Genomic DNA, 23,415 nt, shown 5'->3' with positions numbered 1-23,415 from the left:
GGCGGTCGGATGGACCCGATGGGCCACTTGTGGCCTGAAGACAGAGTGCTTATCACACTTCAGATCTATACTTGGTGATCAAGATAAATCTCTGGCGCTGCATAAGGTATGTTATGTGTGTGTTCGAGATATGAGAAAATGGTCCAAAACGGGAAAAAATGCCTTTAGATTTGCTGTTCCTATGATATGGAAGGAACCAAGGAATCATTGCAGTGATTTCTACTTTTGCAGTGTTGATATTGCTGGTCATAATTCGAAAAACAAGAAGGTAATAAGGTACCCTAACCTTCCGTCATCCGACCAGTAGGGCATGGTGTAGATTTGCCACTATCTGAATCACCAGATGATTTAAATTCTATTCCAACAGAAGTATTTTCTAATCTACAATCTGATTTACATGAACCAGATGATGGTGAATTCCACTGTAATACAGAAAGTCTAGAGCCCAAATTGTTTGCTTAGAACGAGCTTAATGATTTGTTTACGGATCTGGGCTTAACGAAAGAAAAAGCTGAATTCCTTGACTCTAGATTAATAGAAAATAACTTGTTACCAGTTGCAACCAGCATATACATGTGCAGAAAGAGAAAGCAGAAGTTTTCCTAGTTTTTCCAACAAGAAGGTGATTTAGTGTACTGCTCAGACATTCTTAGTCTGATGAGTGGCTTTGGTATTGAATACAATAAGGAAGACTGCAGGCTGTTTATTGATTCATCTAAAACTAGTTTAAAGGTTGTTTCATCACACAATAGTAATATGCATGCATCTATACCTGTTGGACATTCTGTACATATGATAGAAATCTATGAAAACCTAGAAACAGTGCTAAATAAAATAGTCTATTCCGCTCATGCTTAGATGATAAGTGGCGATCTAAAAGTAACATGCATTCTCCTTGGTCAGCAAAGCGGCTTTGCCAAATTTCCATGTTCCTTGTGTGAACGGGATAGTAGGGCTAGGGAACAACACTGGTGCAGAAAAAACTGTCCTGTGAGGAAGCCTTTAAAACCTAATCAGAAGAACATTCTACGTTACTCAAGGAGAGAATCTGATATTCGTCGCATTTATGGTTAAGAATGGTAGGGATGGGCTATATATATATGGCTAGTGAGCTGGAATAATCAACCAGTACTGCTTGCATTTTTGGATGATTTGAGCTTGTACCCTACATGCCGCTCAGATTTCGATACTGCACACAAGTCGGTATCGAGATTCTCGATAGCCGTAGCCGTCTTCAGTTATATTGGTTTTTCACATAGATACAATTGGAGGTCATCATCGTACATGTGGTATTTGCAGTGGGACAAAATTGATTACACATCTAATTACGTAGGCTTCCGCGTCCAGTGAGTCGACATAAGTTTCTGGTTATGGTACCACGTCATAATGTATAAAACTACTGCTGCTGGAAGAAAACCAACGTTTCGGTCACGGTTGTAGCGGTCTCTTTCTGGGTGACCAAGAAAATTTTTATTTCGACCGATTGCACATCATTTACGTACAATGAAATGAGTATAGGGCCTAATATGGGACCCTGGGGGACATCTGATACTACCTGCCTTCACTGTGATTTTATGGTGCCGGGCACGACGCATTGCAGGCGAGACGTCAGGTATCATCGAAAGCAAGGCACTGCACGTGGCGAGAAATTTAGGTTGCTAAGTTAGGCAAGTAAAATGTATAAGTCAATAGTACCCGACAGTGCCAAAGGCATCGCCGAGGTCTAAAACGCACATGATAGTTTCCTCTTGTGCTTCCATGCCATCTTCAGATCATCTGTTATATTTATGAAAGCAGGTGACGTGCACCGATGTTTACGGAACATTTTAGTATTTAATTTCCGAAAGTGTTTACAGTGAGGCTGTAGTCGAAATTTGGATACTATAGTAGCATTCAAGTACAACATTTGGAATAATAATGGTCTCTTTAGTTTTAAATCACGTTCTGTTCCACAAATGACCCAGCTGCTATAATGAAATGTGTATCCAAATTAAGGGAGAAGCTTACCTTGTGATGGCCAAATGCAGCCACATTTTAATTAAAACAACGTATTGTATTTCACAAAAACGAGCAAGAAATTATAATCTCTGAAACATGCATATAATGAAATTGAGCTAAATGAAGCTTCGCCATTCATGCAAAATTTATGATGCAAAAATTAATTTCTGCTTCTGGTGCAAGGTAAACGTGTGTAAACATTTTCCGATTTTCGATTGTGTCCACTTGATGCGGTGGTGTACACATATTCCTTACATTTATTTCCAAAATTATTCATCCATATAACTGCTTTTCGTGCCTTATACTCAAGTCATTAATAGACTATACTCCGGTAGTTTCGCTGTACTTGCAAACTTCCACTGTTCTTATTAACATTCAGGTAATCCTTACTCTGCATTTCATTACTGACTTGGTCAGTAATGTTGGTGGTAGCACGAATTCGAGATGAAACAGATTCGATATGCAACATGGTAAAACCACAAAATTATGTTGGTACCAATGTTAACCTAAGAAGGAAATTTTGTTTTAACACAGTTATATAGCGATAAATAAACGTTGTGTTACTAGGGCCTCCCGTCGGGTAGACTGTTAGCTGGGTGCAAGTCTTTCGATTCGACGCCACTTCGGCGACTTGCGCGTCGATAGGGATGAAATGATGTTGATTACGACAATACAACACCCAGCCCCTGAGTACAGAAAAATCTCCGACCCAGTCGGGAATGGAACCCCGGCCCTTAGGATTGACACTCTGTCGCGCTGAACACTTTTTTTTTTTTTTGCATTTTGTTTGTTGTTGATCGTTGTGTTTGGTCGTTGCGGACGTCATATGACAGCCATTGAAGTTCCTTTGTTCATCCTTCCACTCAGTTTTTTTTTTTTATTACAGAGGTCAACCATCTCTCTGACCGAACACGCTAAGCTACCGTGCCGGCTGATGAAGTGACAGCACAAGGTCTAAGGCTTGCCTTTGATGAATGCTTCCAGTGTGGCTGGCGATTGGAAATGGTGGTTTTTTTGAGGAGTAGAGGAAGTGGTTGATCGACTACCTACACACAGAATGCGGGGCTCTGTGTTACTGAAATTAATAGAGAAAAGTGCTTGTGCCGGATGAGTGGCGAAATGGCCACACCTTGTAGACACGTTTTAAAGTGATTCTCCGTGAGTGGAATGTGCAGTTTAAATTGGTATGCACTAACGCATCAAACATATCCCGGCATCTATGAGTGGACGTTAATAGGGGCATGTCCACTCTCCGCCTTCATGGCGGCTTGATGTCTGTTGCAGAACTTTCAATGAGCTGTCTGGCTGTCTATGGCTGTACGGAATCAGAGAAGTTAATGACGTTGGAAGCTGAGGTCTGTAACGAAGTTTACGTTCTAACTTCATCTCCAAGGATTCCCAACAAGTTCAGATCGGAACTAAGAGCAGATCAGTCCGGTTCAGGTTCACAAACCGTTGCCCCACAGATGCTGCTTCATGACAGGGTGCATTGACCTACTGATACAAACAGACATCGCCTCAAAACTGTTCCTCTACTGAATGCAGTGCAGAATGCTGTGACACGTGTTCATATCCTTATATATCCACTCTAACCACGGAAACAATTACCCTAACGTAATACCATCTCCTTCGTACGCTGTTGTTACGACACGCTGACAGATAACGTTTGCAAACCATTCGCCAAAATCCAATCGCTTCGATCGTAAAAATGTTCAAATGTGTGTGAAATCTTATGGGACATACCTGCTAAGCTCATCAGTCCCTAAGCTTACGCACTATTTAACCTAAATTATCCTAAGGACAAACACACACTCACACACACACACACACACACACACACACACACACACACACACACACACACACATGCCCGAGGGGGGACTCGAACCTCTGCCGTAACCAGCCGCACAGTCCATGACTGCAGTGCCCTAGACCGCTCGGCTCCTTCAACCGTATTGACAGAAGGTATACCGTGATTCATCACTCTAAATCACCGTTTTCCAGACATCCTCTGGCCAGCGGCGTCGCTATTACTACCATCTTATACGCCACTGCAGAAATATGAATAGCTGCTCGGCGAATGTATTCCATTCTGTATATACGAAGATGGTGTCTGTTCTTTCGGACGTGTCCGAAAGATATAAGTCAACGAGGACAGTTGAAAATGTGTGCTCCGACTGGAACTCGAATCCGGAACCTCCTGCTTACATGGCAGACGCTTTTTTCTATCTGAGCCACCTAGGACACAGAGAATACTGCGACTGCAGGGACTTATCTCTGGCACGCCTCCCGTGAGACCCACATTACAAGTCCTAAAAGATTATTCACAGTTCCCACCCCCTTTCGAGAGATCTAACAGCAACAGTATGCAAGTTCTGAAACTCCCAGATGTGCCTGTACTGATCAGATATAAAAAGTAGCTCATCTGTAAATAACAATACTTGTGTGGAAGTCAACATCATTCACTCTTTGGTGTACGAACCGCTGCCAAAACTGCATACGATTTGAGTAATCAGCTGCTCCTAGGAAATGCGACCTTCTAACAGACACGTGACCTGTTCCCATAGTACGAGCTATAGCGCACTTGTTCAGAAATGGCTCTGAGCACTATGGGACTTAACATCTATGGTCATCAGTCCCCTAGAACTTAGAACTACTTAAACCTAACTAACCTAAGGACAACGCACAACACCCAGCCATCACGAAGCAGCGAAAATCCCTGACCCCGCAGGGAATCGAACCCGGGAACCCGAGCGCGGGAAGCGAGAACGCTACCGCACGACAACGAGATGCGGGCAGCGCACTTGTTGCTTGAAGATTCGTTGCTATTATCTACGTATTATTCCGAACATCAAATAAAGTGTTCTCAAGTCGCCCCTATCTTCACCAACACGCTCAGTATGCAAATTCCCTGTTCCTCGTAAATATCCATGAATTTCACCGAAGCAGCAAACAGCTGCCCTTCAATTCCCTCTTGCCTCAAGGTAACATATAATCATGTTAGTGAGCTCATCAATTCCGTACACCACGTTTCACTGAGTACTAACAACAAGAAAATATTACGAACTTCGAGCATGCTGGAGTAGCTTGGATCAGCAAATTCTGTTGACAATAGAATGGAAACCCAGCCCAAATTGTAAATATTTTACGTTTCATTCGATGACTTGTTTCGGGCTGAGACCCATTTTCAAATCAACAAAACGAAGTCCAAAACGGCAATTCCGAAGATGTCGAAAATGTGTAATGTATATCCATAGTGCATACAGATATTAATTAAGGACTATTAAGATAGAGCATTACAACACAAACTGAGCGACAGAGCTGGCACGACTCCACAGATTAACGACGTCACGAGGAGCTGCGCAGCAGGTCGCTAGATGGCGGTGTGAATAATGACCATACGTATAACTCATAACTGACGGACCAAAACTCTTTTTTGGTTTCTTATGAGTCAACAGTCTTCTGATTGGTTTCATGCGGCCCGTCACGAATTCCTCTCCTGTGATAATCTCTACATCTCAGAGTAACATTAGTAACCTACGTTCTCCATAATGTGCAGAATTTATTCAAATTTCTCTCTTCCTCTACGGTCCTTAGCATCTATAGCTCCCTCTAGAACAAAGGAAGATATTCTCTTGATGTCTTAAAAGACGTCCTATCACCCTGTCCCTTCTCCTTGTCAGTGTTTTCCACATGTTCTTTTCGTTGCCGATTCTGCGGAGAACCTGCTCATTCCTTACCTTAGCAGTCTATTAGTTTTCAATATTCGTCTTTAAATTCACACCTCCGAAGCTTCGATACTCTTTTGTTCCTGCTTTCCCACAGTCTTTTTGTTTCACTACCATGCCATACTGTGCTCGTCACGTTCATTCTCAGATTGTTTTCTTCAAATTAAGACCTTAGTTGGATACTAGTAGACTTGTCTTGGCCAGGAATATCCTTTTTGCTGGTGCTAGTCTGTTTCTTATATCCCCCTTGCTATTTCCCTACCTAATTAGCAGATTTCCTTAACTTCATCTACTTCGTGATCACTAATTCAGATGTTAAATTTTTCGATGTTCCCGTTTGTGATATAGCTCATTAGTTTCCTGTTTCTTCGATTTACTCTCAATCCACATTCTGTACTCATTAGGCTGTTTATTCCAACCAACTGATCATGTAAGTGCTGACAGCCTTGTAGATAGAGCAACCCCAGCTATGAGCATTCATCCTGAGTATTAATAACCGCTTCAGCTGAATTTAGTTCTTTATTACTGGATCACTACCGTTTTCGTGGAACTAAAAGCCACATCTTCAGGTGAATATATGACTAAAACATTAGAGCGGGAAAGCTTGGAACCTTTTTACCCAAGATTCGTTGTCCGTCAGAACAACGGGTGGTATGTCATAGAATAAAACAGCCGGATTCCAATATAGTGGATGGGACTGCTTCTTCGATCTGTACGGACTCGTGACCAGGGGACACCGTCGCGTGAGTCACTCAGTATGAACGTGTCTTGATTATTCTTCAGTATTGCTTCCAATACCGACTGTAACATCTCTTGTATCTTTACCTTTCCTAATGACGAAGCGATCGTCATCTAATAGGTGTTCATATTTCTTTCCCATTCTTCTTTACACTATTCTCGTCAGTAACTCGTGAGCATTAGCTGTTAACCAGATTGAGCGATAATTATAACTTCGGAATTCTGTGGATGACACTTTCCGAAAGTCTCATAGTATGTCGCCATTCTGATACACTCTATACACCAACGTGAATAGTTGTTTTGTCACTTCCTCCAACGATTTTAGAAATTTTGATGGAATGTTATCCATCTCTTCTGCCGTATTTGATTTTGAGGTCTCAAAAACTTTTTTAAATATTGATTCCAGTATTGAATACCCTATCTGTTTCCTATCGACTCCTATTTATTGTTCTATTACGTCATCAGAGAAATCCTTCCGCTCCCCAGAGGTTTCCAAAGTATTCTTTCCACCTATTTTCTCTCTCGTACACATTTAATAGTTGAATTCTCATTGCACTCCTCATGGTACCGCCCATGCTTTTAATTTTACGGTAGGTTGTCTTGACTTTCCTATATGCTGAGTCCGTCCTTCCGACAATCATTTCCGTTGCACTTCCTATTTATTGTATTTCTGTATTCCTGAATTTCCCGGAACGTTTCTGTATTTCCTTCTTTCATCGATCAAATGAAGTATTTCTTCTGATACCCATGGTTTCTTCACAGTTACCTTCTTTGTAACTGTTTTTTTCTTTCCATCATCTGTGATTGCCGTTTTCCTCTTCAACTGTGTCTACTGAGCTTTTGCTTATTGCTATATATATAGCCTTAACGAAACTTCAGGCTTCATCTCGTCATTCCATAGTACTTCTGTATCCCACTTCTTTACGTGTTGATTCTTTCTAATTTCTCAAACCTTAGTCTACTATTCATCACTACAACATTGTGATCACAGTCTACATCTGTTCCTGGGTACGGCTTACTATCGAGTACTTGATTTAGAAATCTCTCTCTGACCTAACTGAAATCTCCCCGTGCCAACCAGTCTTTTCCAAATATACCTCTTCTGGCCCTGAACAGAGTATTCAGTATTACTAGCTGCAATTTATTACAGAACTCAATTAATCTTGCTTATCTTTCGTTCCTTGTCCCAAACCCATATTCTCCTGTAATATTTTCTTCTACTCCTTTCCTATAGATGCATTCCACTACCCCATGACTATTAGATTTTAATCTACCTTACTGTAGTACTCTTTCAATATCCTCATTAACTCTCTCTATCTCTTCATCCTGAGCTTGCGACGTTGGCATGTATAAGTGAACTAATTTGTCGATGGTGGTTTGCTGATAAGCTGATAAGAACAACCCTCTCACTGAACTGCTCACAGTAACACACTCTGTGCCCTGCCTTCCTAACGAGTCCTTCTCCCTTTACACCATTCTCTGCTGCTTCTGACGTTATCCTATACTCATCTGACCAGTAATTCTTGTCTTCTTTCCGTTTCACGTTACTGAGTTCTATGTGTAGATCGAGCCTTTGCATATCCCATTTCAGATTTTCTAGCTTCCCTATCATGTTGAAGCTTCTGATATTATATGCCCCGACACGTATAACGTTATCCCTTCGTTGATCATACAATCTTTTTCTCATGGTCACCTGCCTCTTGGCAGTCTCCTCCCGGAGACCCGAGTGGGTTATTATTCAGGAACATTTTGCCAAAGAGTAGATCATCATGACACTTTTTCAATGGCAGGCCACATGTCCTGTGGATGCACTTTATGTGTCTTTAAGGCAGTAATTTCCATTGCCTTCTGCATTCTCATACCTTTGACCATTGATGATTCCCGCTCCAAGGACAAGAGAGTGCCCTCAACCTCTGTCCGCTCCACCGCCTTTTTTGACAAGACCGTTCGCAGGACGAGGGTGATTTCTTATGCTGAAAGTATTTTTAGAGCGCATTTTGCTTAATCTATATTTTAAACATTAAATTAGTGAATTTTATCAGGAAATACACAGCTGGAGAGCCAATAGTAATTTTATTGGAACAAATAATAATACTACAGCGGCATACACCGATTAATCAAGGCATTACGTCGACTGTCTACAGCCAGATTTTATGCCACCTTATGGTCTTGAGAGCACCTGGCGGATCAGCGGAAATACACTCCAATAAAAAAAAATAAAGCAAGACTAAGTACGAAGTAAATTCTCAACTGGAACTCAAATCTGTTGATGTGATGTACCTGTACAGAAAAGCAAATGGTCTCAATCTAAGAAAATTTTGTGATTTATTCAAGAGTGAGAGCTCCAGTAATGTAGCGTTGCTCCCCTTCTAGCCCTTACGCAAACAGTTATTCGGCTGGGCATTGAGTGATAGGGTTGTTGGGAGCCGTTCTGGGTGATATCGTGGCAAATCTAGCGAAATGTCGCTTTAGATCGTTAAACTCGTATATTTTTGGTGGGCCCTGCCCACAATGCTCCAAACGTTGTCAGTTGGGGAGGGGGGGAATCCGGCGACCTCCCTGGCCAAGAAATGGTTTGGTGTGCAAGACAACAAGCCGTACAAACACTTGCCATGTGTGGGCAGGCATTATCCCGCTGGAGCATAAGCCCAGGATGGCGCGCCATGAAAGCCAACAAAACGGGGCGGAGTACATCGTCGACGGTTTATCATTCCTGGTTGTCGTGCCGTATGGTGGCGCTATCCGGGACGTTTCCAGATGCGTCTTAAGGCCTCTGCTCTTGACTGGAGTAGAAATGTCTTCATTGACGAGTCTCGCTTCGAGATGAGCCCCGATGACCAGCGAAAGCGTGTTTGGGGACGCCTAGATCTGTACTCCAGCAGGGAAGCAAATGAAGACATATACAGAAATATAGCACGCAAGCACACTTAAGCAACTAGCGTCACCAGGCAACTGAAGATAACCGATAACACATGCTACTAATAGAGAAAATACCAACAAACCGTGATTGTGTAAGTAGCGCTAACTGTCCCTATGTTTCTTGACCAGAGAACAAGAGAGGGAGGAAAGGAGAGTGACACACACACATACACACATACACACACACACACACACACACACACACACACACACAGAGAGAGAGAGAGAGAGAGAGAGAGAGAGAGAGAGAGAGAGAGAGAGAGAGAGAGAGAGAGAGAGAGAGGGGGGGGGGGGGGAGGGAGGGAGACGGAAGGGCAGGATTCCAATAAGAATTAAATCAAAACCAGATTCGGATGTTTTTGCTTAAATCCTGCTTTTTGATACTCTCTCCCTACTCAGAAACTACAAACCACAATCTGCTTACCCATAGTTAATTAATATTTTACTAACGAAAATGTCTGACTTAAGAGCATCCCAGTGTTCTAGAGTTTTTTTTTCTTTTTTTCAGCGCTCACGCATCTCTTCTAAAGCACATAATCCAAGAACCAGCAGGGCTAGACTGACTAATTCGGTGCTAGCAATATTACTGATAGAATAGAATTCGTTTCAGTGATCCTATTAATTCGTGTACAGCGTCGTCTTGATTTATTACACACTGCTAGGCGATATCCTGGAAACTTTTTTAGCCAATGCTATTGTCCATTTTCCACTCGAATAGTCAGCGAATGGTAAAATAATTGTGTAATTGCAAGTAGGACATGTGCACTGAGGGTACCATACAAACTGAATTATGTATATAGACAGTTCATTCGTCCCTGTAATCTAATATCTCGAAGATGTTTGCATGTTGTACATATCGATACTTGTAAGATGTTGGTCCCGGGAATTCCAAGACCGTAACACCTCTACAGTAGTTCCTGAGAGCATCCCGGAGGTACAAACAGAAGCGAACAGGTGACTTCAGATCATATATGGAAAAAAGATATTTTTGTGTGATATAATTAGAGTTTAAAACTTTTCGGTCTTTTTCGTTTACTTGTACTCTGAAACCTTTGCTTCTAGCAAAATTTTATGAATTTAGGTCAACGGGCAGTACCCTGGAGGTTTTAATGTCTGTGTTTCCGAGATTAAAAATTTGTGACATAAACTTCCGTATGGTTTCATTGCACTGAGTAATAGGCTTCAGTTTTGTACTGACAAGGGACAGCAGTCATTAGGACGTGACATAAATTTTAGTTTCATAGTTCTACCCGTTCCTGAGAAAAAGGATTCCGAATACACGGACAGACAGACTGACAAACGGACAACTAAGCGATTCTACTGGGGTTTCGTGTTATCGTATTTAGCTAGGAAACCCTAAAATCATCGGAAGTACCGGCACCACGTATGAAGTGTTCCATAACAAATTTTTATGTGTAATCTGGATGAGTATTCTTCACATACACTTTCTTGATCGCTTTTCGAAGAATTGAGGATGTGAAGCATGTAAACTCAGACACACATGTTCTGATGGTCGACAAGTTATGCAAAAGGAAGAAAGTTCTCCTCTCTCATTAAAAATTGCCATAATATACACAGACTGACAAAATAAATGAGACAAGGAGAGGAGGAGGAGGAAACGAAATGAAAATTTACTGGTTGAGAGCATACGTGATGATTTTTCAATGCTTATTGTGACTAGTCAAATTTACAAAGAACTTCGCAGTATGAATCCATTCTAACAATGGCGTGTTGTCACATCCAGCTGCCGCTCATATCTGGACAGTGCACGATTCTACCAGCCAAACGGACACCAAATGAGTCCCCTTTCGAACTCTTATCAGGAGCTGATAGCGGGGTCTTACACGTGAATGCGGAGTCCCCGCAACCTCAGTAATTCTCCCACTCTGACACTGTTCCACTGTTCACGTCCGTTATTTACCATACCAAGCCTGTTGATATACCTAACAGAACTACACTAGTGCGCCGTGGCAGCCATTCTCCCTGTCACAGAGAATTGTAATCATATACATACCCGCCGATCGCCATCCAGCCATGACTTCTGCTTGGTTCAAAATGGCTCTGAGCACTATGGGACTTAACTTCTAAGGTCATCAGCCCCGTATAACTTAGAACTACTTAAAACTAACTAACCTAAGGACACTACACACATCCTTGCCCGAGGCAAGATTCGGACCTGCGACCGTAGTGGTCACGCGGTTCCAGACAGTAGCGCCTAGAACCGCTTGAAGACTCCGGCCTGCTGTCTTCTGGTTGGTTCACTTTTTTTCTGAGTTACAGTATATAGAACTAATGCTTTGTGTTTCATGCCACTTATGTACTATGAAATGTAATAAACAGTTAAAAATGATAATGAACAAATTGACGTTTCATATAAAAATTTATGGCATCTTCACTATGATGTGTACAGACATGGTAAACATTACTGAAGTATAAATACTACTTCCGTAATGCGGTGTAGCATTATTTTGGTGTAACGGTTAATGTTGTTGTGGTCTTCAGTCCTGAGACTGGTTGGAAGCAGCTCTCCATGCTACTCTATCCTGTGCAGGCTTCTTCATCTCCCAGTACCTACTGCAACCTACATCCTTCTGAATCTGCTTGGTGTATTCATCTCTTGGTCTCCCTCTACGATTTTTACCCTCCACGCTGCCCACCAATGCTAAATTGGTGATCCCCTGATGCCTCAGAACATGTCCTACCAATCGATCCCTTCTTCTAGTCAAGTTGTGCCACAAACTTCCCTTCTCCCCAATTCTATTCAGTACCTCCTCATTAGTTATGTGATCTACCCATCTAATCTTCAGCATTCTTCTGTAGCATCACATTTCAAAAGCTTCTACTCTCTTCTTGTCCAAACTATTTATCGTCCATGTTTCACTTCCATACATGGCTACACTCCATACAAATACTTTCAGAAATGACTTCCTGACACTAAAGTCAATACTCGATGTTAACAAATTTCTCTTCTTCAGAAACGCTTTCCTTGCCATTGCCAGGCTACATTTTATATCCTCTCTACTTCGACCATCATCAGTTATTTTGCTCCCCAAATAGCAAACCTCCTTTACTACTTTAAGTGTCTCATTTCCTAATCTATTAACCTCAGCATCTCCCAACTTAATTCGACTACATTCCAATAACCTCGTTTTGTTTTTGTTGATGTTCATCTTATATTCCCCTTTCAAGACGCTATCCATTCCGTTTAACTGAGCTTCCAAGTCCTTTGCCGTCTCTGGCAGAATTACAATGTCATCAGTGAACCTCAAGGTTTTTATTTCTTCTCCATGGACTTTAATACCTACACCGAAGTTTTCTTTTGTTTCCTTCACTGCTTGCTCAATATACAAATTGAATAACATCGGGGAGAGGCTACAACCCTGTCTCACTCCCTTCCCAACCACTGATTTCCTTTCATGTCCCTCTATTCTTATTTCTGATATTTGTTTTCTGTACAAATTGTAGATAGCCTTTCGTTCCTTGTATTTTACCCCTTCCACCTTCAGAATGTGAAAATAGTATTCAAGTCAACATTGTCAAAAGCTTTCTCTAAGTCTACAAATGCTAGAAATGTAGGTTTGCCTTTCCTTAATCTACCTTCTAAGATAAGTCGTAGGGTCAGTATTGCCTCACGTGTACCAGTATTTCTACGGAATCCAAACTGATCTTCCCCGAGGTCGGCATCTACTAGTTTCTCCATTCCTCTGTAAAGAATTCGCGTTAGTATTTTGTAGTCGTGACTTATTAAACTGATAGTTCCGTAATTCTGACATCTGTCAACACCTTCTTTCTTTGGGATTGGAATTATTATATCCTTCTTGAAGTCTGAGGGTTTTTCGTCTGTGTCATACATCTAGCTCACCATATGGTAGAGTTTTGTCAGAACTGGCTCTTCCAAGGCCGTCAGTAGTTCTAGTGGAATGTTATCTACTCCGGGGCCTTGTTTCGACTCTTTCAGTGTTCTGTCAAACTCTTCACGCAGTATCATATCTCCCATTTCATCTTCATCTACATCCTCTTCCATTTCCATAATATTGTCCACAAAAACATCGCCCTTGTATAGACCCTCTACATACTCCTTCCACCTTTCTGCTTTCTCTTCTTTGCTTAGAACTGGGTTTCCATCTGAGCTCTTGACATTCATACAAGTCGTTCTCTTTTCTCCAAAGGTATCTTTAATTTTCCTGTCGGCAGTATCTATCTTACCCCTAGTGAGATAAGCCTCTACATCCTTACATTTGTCCTCTACCCAATCCTGCTTAGCCATTTTACACTTCCTGTCGATTTCATTTTTGAGACGTCTGTATCCCTTTTTGCCTGCTTCAATTACTGCATTTTTATGTTTTCTCCTTTCGTCAATTAAATTCAATATTTCTTCTGTTACCCAAGGATTTCTACTAGCCCTCGTCTTTGGACCTACTTGATCCTCTGCTGCCTTCACTACTTCATCCCTCAGAGCTACCCATTCCTCTTCCACTGTATTTCTTTCCCCAATTCCTGTCAATTGTTGCCTTATGCTCTCTCTGAAACTCTGTACAACCCCCTAGTTTAGTCAGTTTATCCAGGTCCCATCTCCTTAAATTACCACCTTTTTCCAGTTTCTTCAGTTTTAATCTACAGTTCATAACCAATAGATTGTGGTCAGAGTCCACATCTGCCACTGGAAATGTCTTACAATTTAAAATCTGGTTCCTAAATCTCCGTCTTACCATTATATAATCTACCTGATACCTTCTAGTATCTCCAGGATTCTTCCATGTATACAACCTTCTTTTATGTTTCTTGAACCAAGTGTTAGCTATGATTAAGTTGTGCTCCGTGCAAAGTTCTACCAGGTGGCTTCCTCTTTCTTTTCTAACCCCCAGTCCATATTCACCTACTACGTTTCCTCCTCTCCTTTTTCCTACTACCGAAATCCAGTCACCCATGACTATTAAATTTTGGTCTGCCTTCACTATCTGAATAATTTCTTTCATTTCCTCATAAATTTCTTCATGTTTTTCGTCATCTGCAGAGCTAGTTGGCATATAAACTTGTACTGCTGTAGTAAGCGTGGGATTCGTGTCTATCTTGGCCACAATAATGCGTTCACTATGCTGTTTGTAGTGGCTTACCCGCGCTCCTATTTTTTTATTCATTATTAAACCTACTCCTGCATTACCCCTATTTGACTTTGTATTTATAACCCTGTATTCGCCTGACCAAAAGTCTTTTACCTTCTGCCACCGAACTTCACTAATTCCCACTCTATCTAACTTTAACCTATCCATTTCTCTTTTTAAATTTTCTAACTAACCTGCGGCGAGATCAGCGCGCTTCGTTACAGGATCATTTAGTTATCGCGAAAGCGTTACGGAGATGATAGATAACTCCAGTGGAGGACTCTGCAGGAGAGACGCTCCGTAGCTCGGTACGGGCTTTTGTTACAGTTTCGAGAACATAGCAGTATATTGCTCCCTCCTACGTATATCTCGCGAAGCTACCATGAGGATAAAATTAGAGAGATTAGAGCCCACACAGAAGCAAAACGACAATCCTTCTTTCCACGAACAATACGAGACTGGAATAGAAGGGAGATGGTTCAAATGGCTCTGAGCACTATGGGACTCAACTGCTGTGGTTATCAGTCCCCTAGAACTTAGAACTACTTAAACCTAACTATCCTAAGGACATCACACACATCCATGCCGAAGCAGGATTCGAACCTGCGACCGTAGCGAATAGAAGGGAAAACCGATAGAGGTACTCAGGGTACCCTCCGCCACACACCGTCAGGTGGCTTGCGGAGTATGGATGTAGATGTAGATGTAATTTAAGGGATCTGACATTCCACGCTCCGATCCGTAGAGCGCCAGTTTTCTTTCTCCTGATAACGACGTCCTCTTGAGTAGTCCCCGCCCGGAGATTCGAATGGGGGACTATATTACCTCCGGAATATTTTACCCAAAAGAACGCCATCATCATTAACCATACAGTAGAGCTGCATGCCCTCGGGAAAAATAACGGCTGTAGTTACCCCTTGCTTTCAACCGTTCGCAGTACCAGCACAGCAAGGCCGTTTTGGTTAGTGTTACAGGGCCAGATCAGTCAATCATCAAGACTGTTGCCCCTGCTACGACTGAAGAGGCTGCTGCCCCTCTTCAGGAACCACAAGTGTGTCTGGCCTCTCAACAGATACCTCTCCTTTGTGGTTGCACCTACGGTACGGCTATCTGTATCGCTGAGGCACGCAAACCTCCCCACCAACGGCATGGTCCATGGTTCATGGGGGGCAATGGTTGATGACTGCGGCACTAATTCGTCCAGCTTGTAGCAAGTGCAGACTAGAAACCCGAGGAAGGAAGAAAAGGGAACAACATACACGAGTAATTCCAATCTACAACGTAACGACCTCTGACGACACAGAATGCCAAGTACCCTCTCATTTAATAGGTGTTGTGTAGAGTAAACGATCTTTTATGTCACAGACCGGAAAACAATCTCCGAAAATCATTTATTATAATTTTCAGCCTCGGGTCACACTCCGTGTTCCCCGTAGGTGGAATGTCTAGTAGAAATAAGTAGATGGTTTCCGTTAGACATGCAGACTAGGGTAAGTCTCGTATAAACAGGACACACAGAACACCTTATAGTCTCTCATAATTACCTATGTCGCTATTTTCGAAACCATTGGCCAAATACGTCCGCTAGTTTTTGTTCAATGTCATTTAAACATTCATTCGCCTGAAGTCATAGAGACGTGTATTTACCAAATTTGGTCATTGGGCAAGAATGCCACTGGGATCTGTGTGACGTTCTAGTAGATGATCTCCGTTTAGACTCTGTATATAAAAATATATAGAAATCACTTTTATGTGTTTGTTATTTATGGTAAATATTATTATTATGGTGGATCTCATTAGACATTAATTTAATTTTTAAATAATTTTTTGTACTGCCTCCCGATTTGATCCCATACCAAGTGAAAAGGTGTTATTTATGATTTAGGCTCTGTAGAATACATGGAATTGGTACCCCAGGGCCTTCAATACTCGAAAATCCAGAAAGAGAAATGAAAGTATTACATCTCCATCACAAATTCATTCATTACCAACGCACAGAGTTTGCTTATCTGTCTCCTTAACTGACTTGTCCTCGTTTAACAGATCGCACTGACAGGATGACGCGACGATACAGTGACTCAAAGACAGGTGGAGAGAGCGCAGTGCAAGCTGAATGATTCCCTCTGACGATGCAGCTCGGATACCCCCCACTATTTTCCTTTCTTGTTTTGTTTTCAAGCTAGGAGCTGTAGGAACTAGAGAGGCCTCATCTTTGTCTTCACATTCAATTCGTACACGGGAGAAAATATATTTACTGATGCATTACTCCCATGACGTAGGTGTAGGAAAACTGTCGTCTCAAACTTTAAATTTCTTTTAGTGAACCATATCCGTGTAAATTTACTGTGCTGTTTGGTAAGTGATGATTTGTTGGGAAATAGATGGAAAGGCGATACAGGGGCTGAGAAACTGCATTCCAAAAGTAGAGGCTTTGTATTAGCAGTGGGAACAATTACAAAAATCATAAGTGATGAGAGATTTCGTTAAAAGAGTTGCTGAAATTTGTGACGTATCACGATCGGGTGCTTGACATATTACTACTATTGAAGACTATGTTTCGATCAATTAATATTGTAAAGAGCGACCAGAGATTATGTATGAAATTCATACCTGTTTATTTGAGAAAGAGAGAAAACCATGTGGGCAAGTAGATGTAGCTAGGAAGACGCCAGAGAAAAGTGAAAACAAAATTCAACAACTCTTTATGTCGTTTATTTACCAGTTTTTAACATATAATTTTCTTACATAAATCACACAATACAATTGAGGAATCACTTTTCCGAAACCCTTTCATAGTACACCACTGCGATGCGTAAGTGTGAAATTGGGCTCGAAGTTGCCTACAACCTTTCTCTCTAACGGTGCAAAAGCGTGTTACTGATCTACATTTATCATCGGCAATGTGATGTTTGTGAAACATTACTACCTGGAGCCATGACTATTTTATTTTTTGTTTCTTTTTGTGATGGTGCGGTTCCAGAGACACTGTTATCAGTCGATATTTCTGGAACTCCGTCGGAATCAAGTAACTCCGTTTCAACACTGCTTGAACTTGATGTCAACGTTTCGGCATCTTTTATGTGTTGGTTATTCATGGTTACAAGGAAGGTGTGAATAACAGGAAGTTGAAATATATAAATTTGGGTAAAATTATCAGAAATAAATAAGTAGTGGACTTTTGTTTCACTTTACTAACAAAGTTATATTCACTGCGAAACAAAATTAAAATATAATTTATTTCGGAACCTAGTAACTATCTACAATTGCGACGCATAAATTTGAAATTTGGCTCGGGGTTAACATATTCCTCTGTAATGGAACAAAAGCGTGGCGCATTGCGACGCCACCCTGAGGCTCATCGACGCTTCAAACAATAAGATGTCAAAAAAGGGCCACAGCTCAGAAGTTCTTTTGAGAGGTACGATGTGTTAATGAGTTAATGATATCATATAAGGACCACATTCCACCACAACTCTTCCCAAAGACAACGTGGAAACGTCTCTGGGGGTGGCATAAAGAGCATCTTGAAACCACCCATTCACTTGAGGCTTTGACGCCCACACATTTCACGGTCTAAAACGACATTTTTCAGTGTGACGAGAAACAGGAGGATGTTCTTGACAACGTCCGACTATGCTGTCACCTCCTGGGCAGACACCATGGAGCTGGAGCCACACTGAACATGAACTGACCGCTTTGGAGTGTCGTGCAGCCGAAATTTTTGCTTTCGATATTTTTGCTTCGGTATGCAGAGAGGAACCACTGGGGACCGTTGACAACCAGTAGACGAAATCTGAGCTTGATCCGAAGCAGCAAAGTGTTTTTATAATTATACAGCCCTCGCGCTTTCCGCCCACCTCAGGCGCGTAAATAAAACGTCGGGGGTCCCTCTAAGACATCCCAGTTCGGGAATACCCTCTATGCCACCCATACACTGTTGTTGGCTACGTTAAAGATGTACGTGTCAGAGACCTCAACAGCAATTCAGCCTCGTGGCTGCAGCAACACCTGAGAGTAAGTCAACCACACCTAAGGAGCGTCGATGGGATTACCTCCGGTTCGCATAGCCGGTAACTTTGACAGCAGTCGCTACATTTCTGTGTTAATGGTGGGGGTTGTGCCCTACCCTGGAGGTCTCATTCAACAAAATAACATAGGAGTAACTGTGCTGTCCTGACCTATCACGATGCACAGGGTGTTCGATGTTTGGCCTGTCCAGCAATTTCTCCAGAGTTCTCACCCACTGACTCATCTAGTCATGGGTTGCCGACAGATTGCAGGGCTGCCACCCACTATCGTTGATGACCTTTGTCACTGAGCATCCTCACTATCTAATTTCGTCTCGATGCCCAGAACTGTTACAGCCATCGTTGCTACCATAGATGGCACCTCCAAGTGTTAAATATCTCAGCCTGTACACCCCCACTTTTAACCAAGTGTTCTTCCTACTATATTCTATATGTCCAAGGTACAAACTTTCCTTAATTGCTATTCTTCATGGAATGCAACTTTAATTATCCGTAATGTAGATGACATTGCTAGCGCTTTTGCATGCAGCTTGGTCATGTGCCCCATCTGCTCGACGTTCAGCAACACTGTGTGAAGTTCCAGTGTAAAGCTCCTCCTACACTGGTATTTATTCGGTGACTGTATTGGCAACATCGTAGTAGCAGGAGGACACCTTGAGGCTCCTGGCCTGGCCGTCTCTGGCCAGCTGTAACTTGGTCAGCCCGTTATGAGGTCGCTCTCACGCGCCGTGCACCAGAGCCCATTGATCCCCCTTAATGGCTCCCCATCAATTAGTTTACTAATTACCTGTCCGTAGCAGTAAGAAGAGGCCCACCGCCCAGGAGGGCGCGGCTAAAAGCACCAGACTCAGAGCGGTGACGCAGACGATCGCCTTCTGTTGCTTCAGATGGACACCAGTTGCTAGTGGCCGGATGTAAACAGCCAGGACGAACGTTTTGCAAGGAGATCCGCTAAGGTAAGTGTGACTTCTAGCGTAGCCTGTATTGTCTGTTATCATGTAGCCTGGAAAAACTCTCAGAGAATCACAGGTAGAAGGTTTTTAATGAGTGTGACAGAGAATGACAATCTCACAGCAATGTAGAGGAAAAATGCTACGAGCAAATAACGACACTAACAGCAACTAAGCCTTGACGTCACGTACTCAAGTGTACACAGAAAATTATGCAGTTCAAGAGTAGCCATTACCGATCTGCAGAGCATAAACGTAGCACCATCTATGCTTTGTGACTGCGGAGAAGTGAAAGACTTAAGCCTTGTATCTTTTGGAAATAGCAGCCTGTGTGACATGACGTTAAAGGTGATAATGAATATCGTGAGCAGGAAATAACAGTTATTTCCATCCAAATACACACATTAGCATCCAAACGAAAAGACACACACCTCGCACAGAGGCAGTATCTTGTCCGCAATTATTTATCAGAAACTTTGAGGTAAACGCTATCCGGCAGTAACTTGCACATGGACTCCACTATTATACTTAATACTTACGTCTCATTCTCACACGCCCTACTGTCTCCGTTCCCATTTAACACTATCTGCCAGTCCTTTGCACGATTTATTTTGTGGCAAATATGAACATAACGTCCATACTAAGGGAATCATCTTGACTTTATTTTTCAATATGTCCATCATCCTCTTTCGTTTGTCCTGTTTCTTTCCGTAAAATATTTTAAATATGTTTTATTACCTGAATATATATGCGGTCTGATAGGAATTCCTTTCCTGTTCGAAACTCTTCAACTCAGAGTAGCACTTGCAACCTACATCCTCAACTATTTACTGGATGTATCCCGATCTCTGGCTTCCTCTACAGTTTCTGCCCTCTGCAGGTCCTCTAGTACCACGGAAGTTATTCCCTGATGACTTATCAGATGTCCTATCATCAAGTCCCTTCTCCTTGTCAGTGCTTTCCATATATTATTTTCCTCTCCGATTCTGCTTCGAACCTCCTCTTATCAGTCCACCTAATTTTCAACATTCGTCTGTAGCACTACACTTCAAATGCTTGGTTTTTCTTCTCTTCCAGGTTTCCCACAGTCCATGTTTCACTACCATGCAATACTGTGCTCCAAACGTACATTCTTCCTCAAATTAAGGTCTGTATTTGATACTACTCTTGGCCAGGAATGCACTTTATGGCATTGCTTGTCTGTTTTTGATGTACTTCTTGCTCCTTCCGTCCCTGTTTCTTTTGCTGTCTAGGTAGTAGAATTCGTTAACTCCATTTACTTCGTGACCTTCAATTCTGACGTTAAGTTCCTGGCTGTTCTCGTTTCTGCTACATCTCATTACTTTCGTCTTTCTTCAGTTTACTCTTAGTTCATATTCTGTACCCATTAGACTCTTCATTCCATGCAACAGATCATGTAATTCTTCTTCACTTTCACTCAGGACTGCAGTGGCATCAACGAATCGTATCATTGATATATTTTAACTTTGAATTTTAATTCCACTACAGAAGTTTTCATTTATTTATATCATTGGTTCTTTGATGTACCGATTGAGCAGTAGGAGCGAAAGACTACATCCTTGTCTTACACCCTTTCTAAGGCGAGAACTTCGTTCTTGGTCGTCCACTCTTATCATTCTCTCTTGGGTCCTGTAAATATAGTATATGCTCCGTCGCTCCCTATAGCTTACTCCTATTTTCTCAGAATTTCGAACACCTTGCACCATTTTACATTGTCGAACGCTTTCTGGAGGTCGACATATCCTATGAACGTGTATTGATATTTCTTTAGTCTTGCTTCCATTATCAACCGCAATGTCCCTCTCCTAAAGCCAACTGATCGTCATCGAATACCTCTTCAGTTTTCTTTTCCATTGTTTATATACTATTCTTGTCAGCTATTAGGATGCATAAGCTGTTAAGCTGTTAAGCTGATTGTGCGATAATCCTCGCACTTGTCAGCCCTTGCAGTCGTTGGAATTGTGTGTATGATATTTTTCCGAAAATCAGATGGTTTATCGCCAGATTCATATGTTCTACACACCAGCGTGAATAGACGTTTTGTAGCCACTTCTCCCAATGATTTTAGCAATTGTGATGGAATGTTATCACTCCCTTCTACCTTATTTGTTCTTAAGTTCTTAAGTTCTCCGAAGCTCTCTTAAATTCAGGTTCTAATACTGGATCGCCTATCTCCTATAAATCGACTCCTGTTTCTTTTTCTATCACATCACAAAAATCATCCCACTCACACAAGCCTTCAGCTCTCTCCTCTGCCTTTAACAGTGGAAATCCTTATGCACTCTTAATCTTAAAACCCTTGCTTTTAATTTCACCGACAGTTGCTTGGACTTTCCTGTATGCTAAGTAGTCTTCGGTTACTACGACTGCCATTTATGGATATATCCTTTCTTCTTCAACTGAGCTACTCCTTATTGTTCTACCCTTAGAGAACTTAAAGCCTACCTTGTCATTCCTTAGTATTTCTGTATCACGTTGCTGTGGGTAGTGATACGTTCTCACCAATCCCTGTAACTTCAGCCTACTCTTCATCATAACTACATTGTGATTTAAGTCTATATCTGATCCTGGGTAACCCTACAATACAGTATCTGCATTCTAAATCTCTGTCTGACCACTATGTAATCTAACTGAAATCTTCCCGTATCGCCCGGATTATTTTAAGTATACCATCTCCTCTTGTGATTCTTGAACAGGGTATTCGCTGTTACTTGCTGAAATTTGTTGCAGAATTCAGTGTTCCTCCTTTTTCATTCCTTTTCCCAAGCCCATATTCTCCTGTAACCGTTTCTTCTACTTCTTCCGCTACAATTGCATTCCAATCCTACACGACTATCAGATTTTCATCTCCCTTTACGTACTGTACTGCCCTTTAAACATCGTCATACACTGTCTCTGTCTCTTCATCTATAGCTAGCGACGTGAGCACGTATACCTGAATTATCGACGTCTTTGTTGGTTTGCTGTCGATTCTGATATGAACAACCCTGTCACTGACCTGTTCACAGTAACGCACTCTCTGCCCTACCTTTCTGTTCACAGCGAATTCTAACGAAATCTTCTCCCGTTATACCATTTCGTGCTACCGTTGACATTACCCTATATTTATCTGACCAGAAAACCTTTTCTTCTTTACATTTCACTCCCTGACGCTTGCTGTATCTAGACTAATACTTCCTCTTTTCAGATCTTCTATGACATTGAAGCTTCTAACCTTTCACACTCTAGCTCGTAGAACGTTTTCCTTTCATTAGGTATTTAATCTTTTCCTCGTGGTCGCGTCCCCCTTCGCAGCCCCTCCCAGAGATCCTAACGGGGGACTACCCTTGAATTTTTGGCGATGGAGAGGTCATCACTTTTACAATTACAGGCCACATGTTCTGTAGATACTCCTTATGTGTCTTTAATGCAGTGCTTTCCATAGCCTTCGGCATCCTCGTGCCGTTGATCATCGCAGATTTTTCGCCATTGGGGCAGTTTTACACCCCAAGGGCAAGAAAGTGCCTTGAACCTCTGTTCGTTCCACGCCCCCTTTTACAAGACACTTGGCAGAATGAGGTTAAATTCTTTTGCCGGAAGTCTTCGATCACCAGTGCTGATTATTATCGAAAATTAGGCTGTAGCTGATTTTAAAACAGACACAGAGGACGTTTAGTTTACTAATGAAACACGCTATACCGAGACCAAACAAGTGCATTCCTATTTTCGTACAAACTGTCAACACATGGCATTTTAATCGTGTTCTGCAGTAACAGCATTTCGACCAACGGACAACCACGCCAATAATGACGTCAGGGCACCTATGTCGGGGTAGTGATTGCAGGGTAGTCCCGCATCAACAATGGCTTTGTACGCAGTCACTTGCGGTGCAGTATGGCACAGAGAAGACGCCCACAGACTGTTTGGTATGGAGGGGTACGGAGAGCCGTAG

Source organism: Schistocerca gregaria, chromosome 2 (assembly GCF_023897955.1).
Source record: "Schistocerca gregaria isolate iqSchGreg1 chromosome 2, iqSchGreg1.2, whole genome shotgun sequence".
Classification (NCBI taxonomy): domain Eukaryota; kingdom Metazoa; phylum Arthropoda; class Insecta; order Orthoptera; family Acrididae; genus Schistocerca; species Schistocerca gregaria.
The sequence above is the reverse complement of the archived record's forward strand: the minus strand, read 5'-3'. Positions refer to the sequence as shown.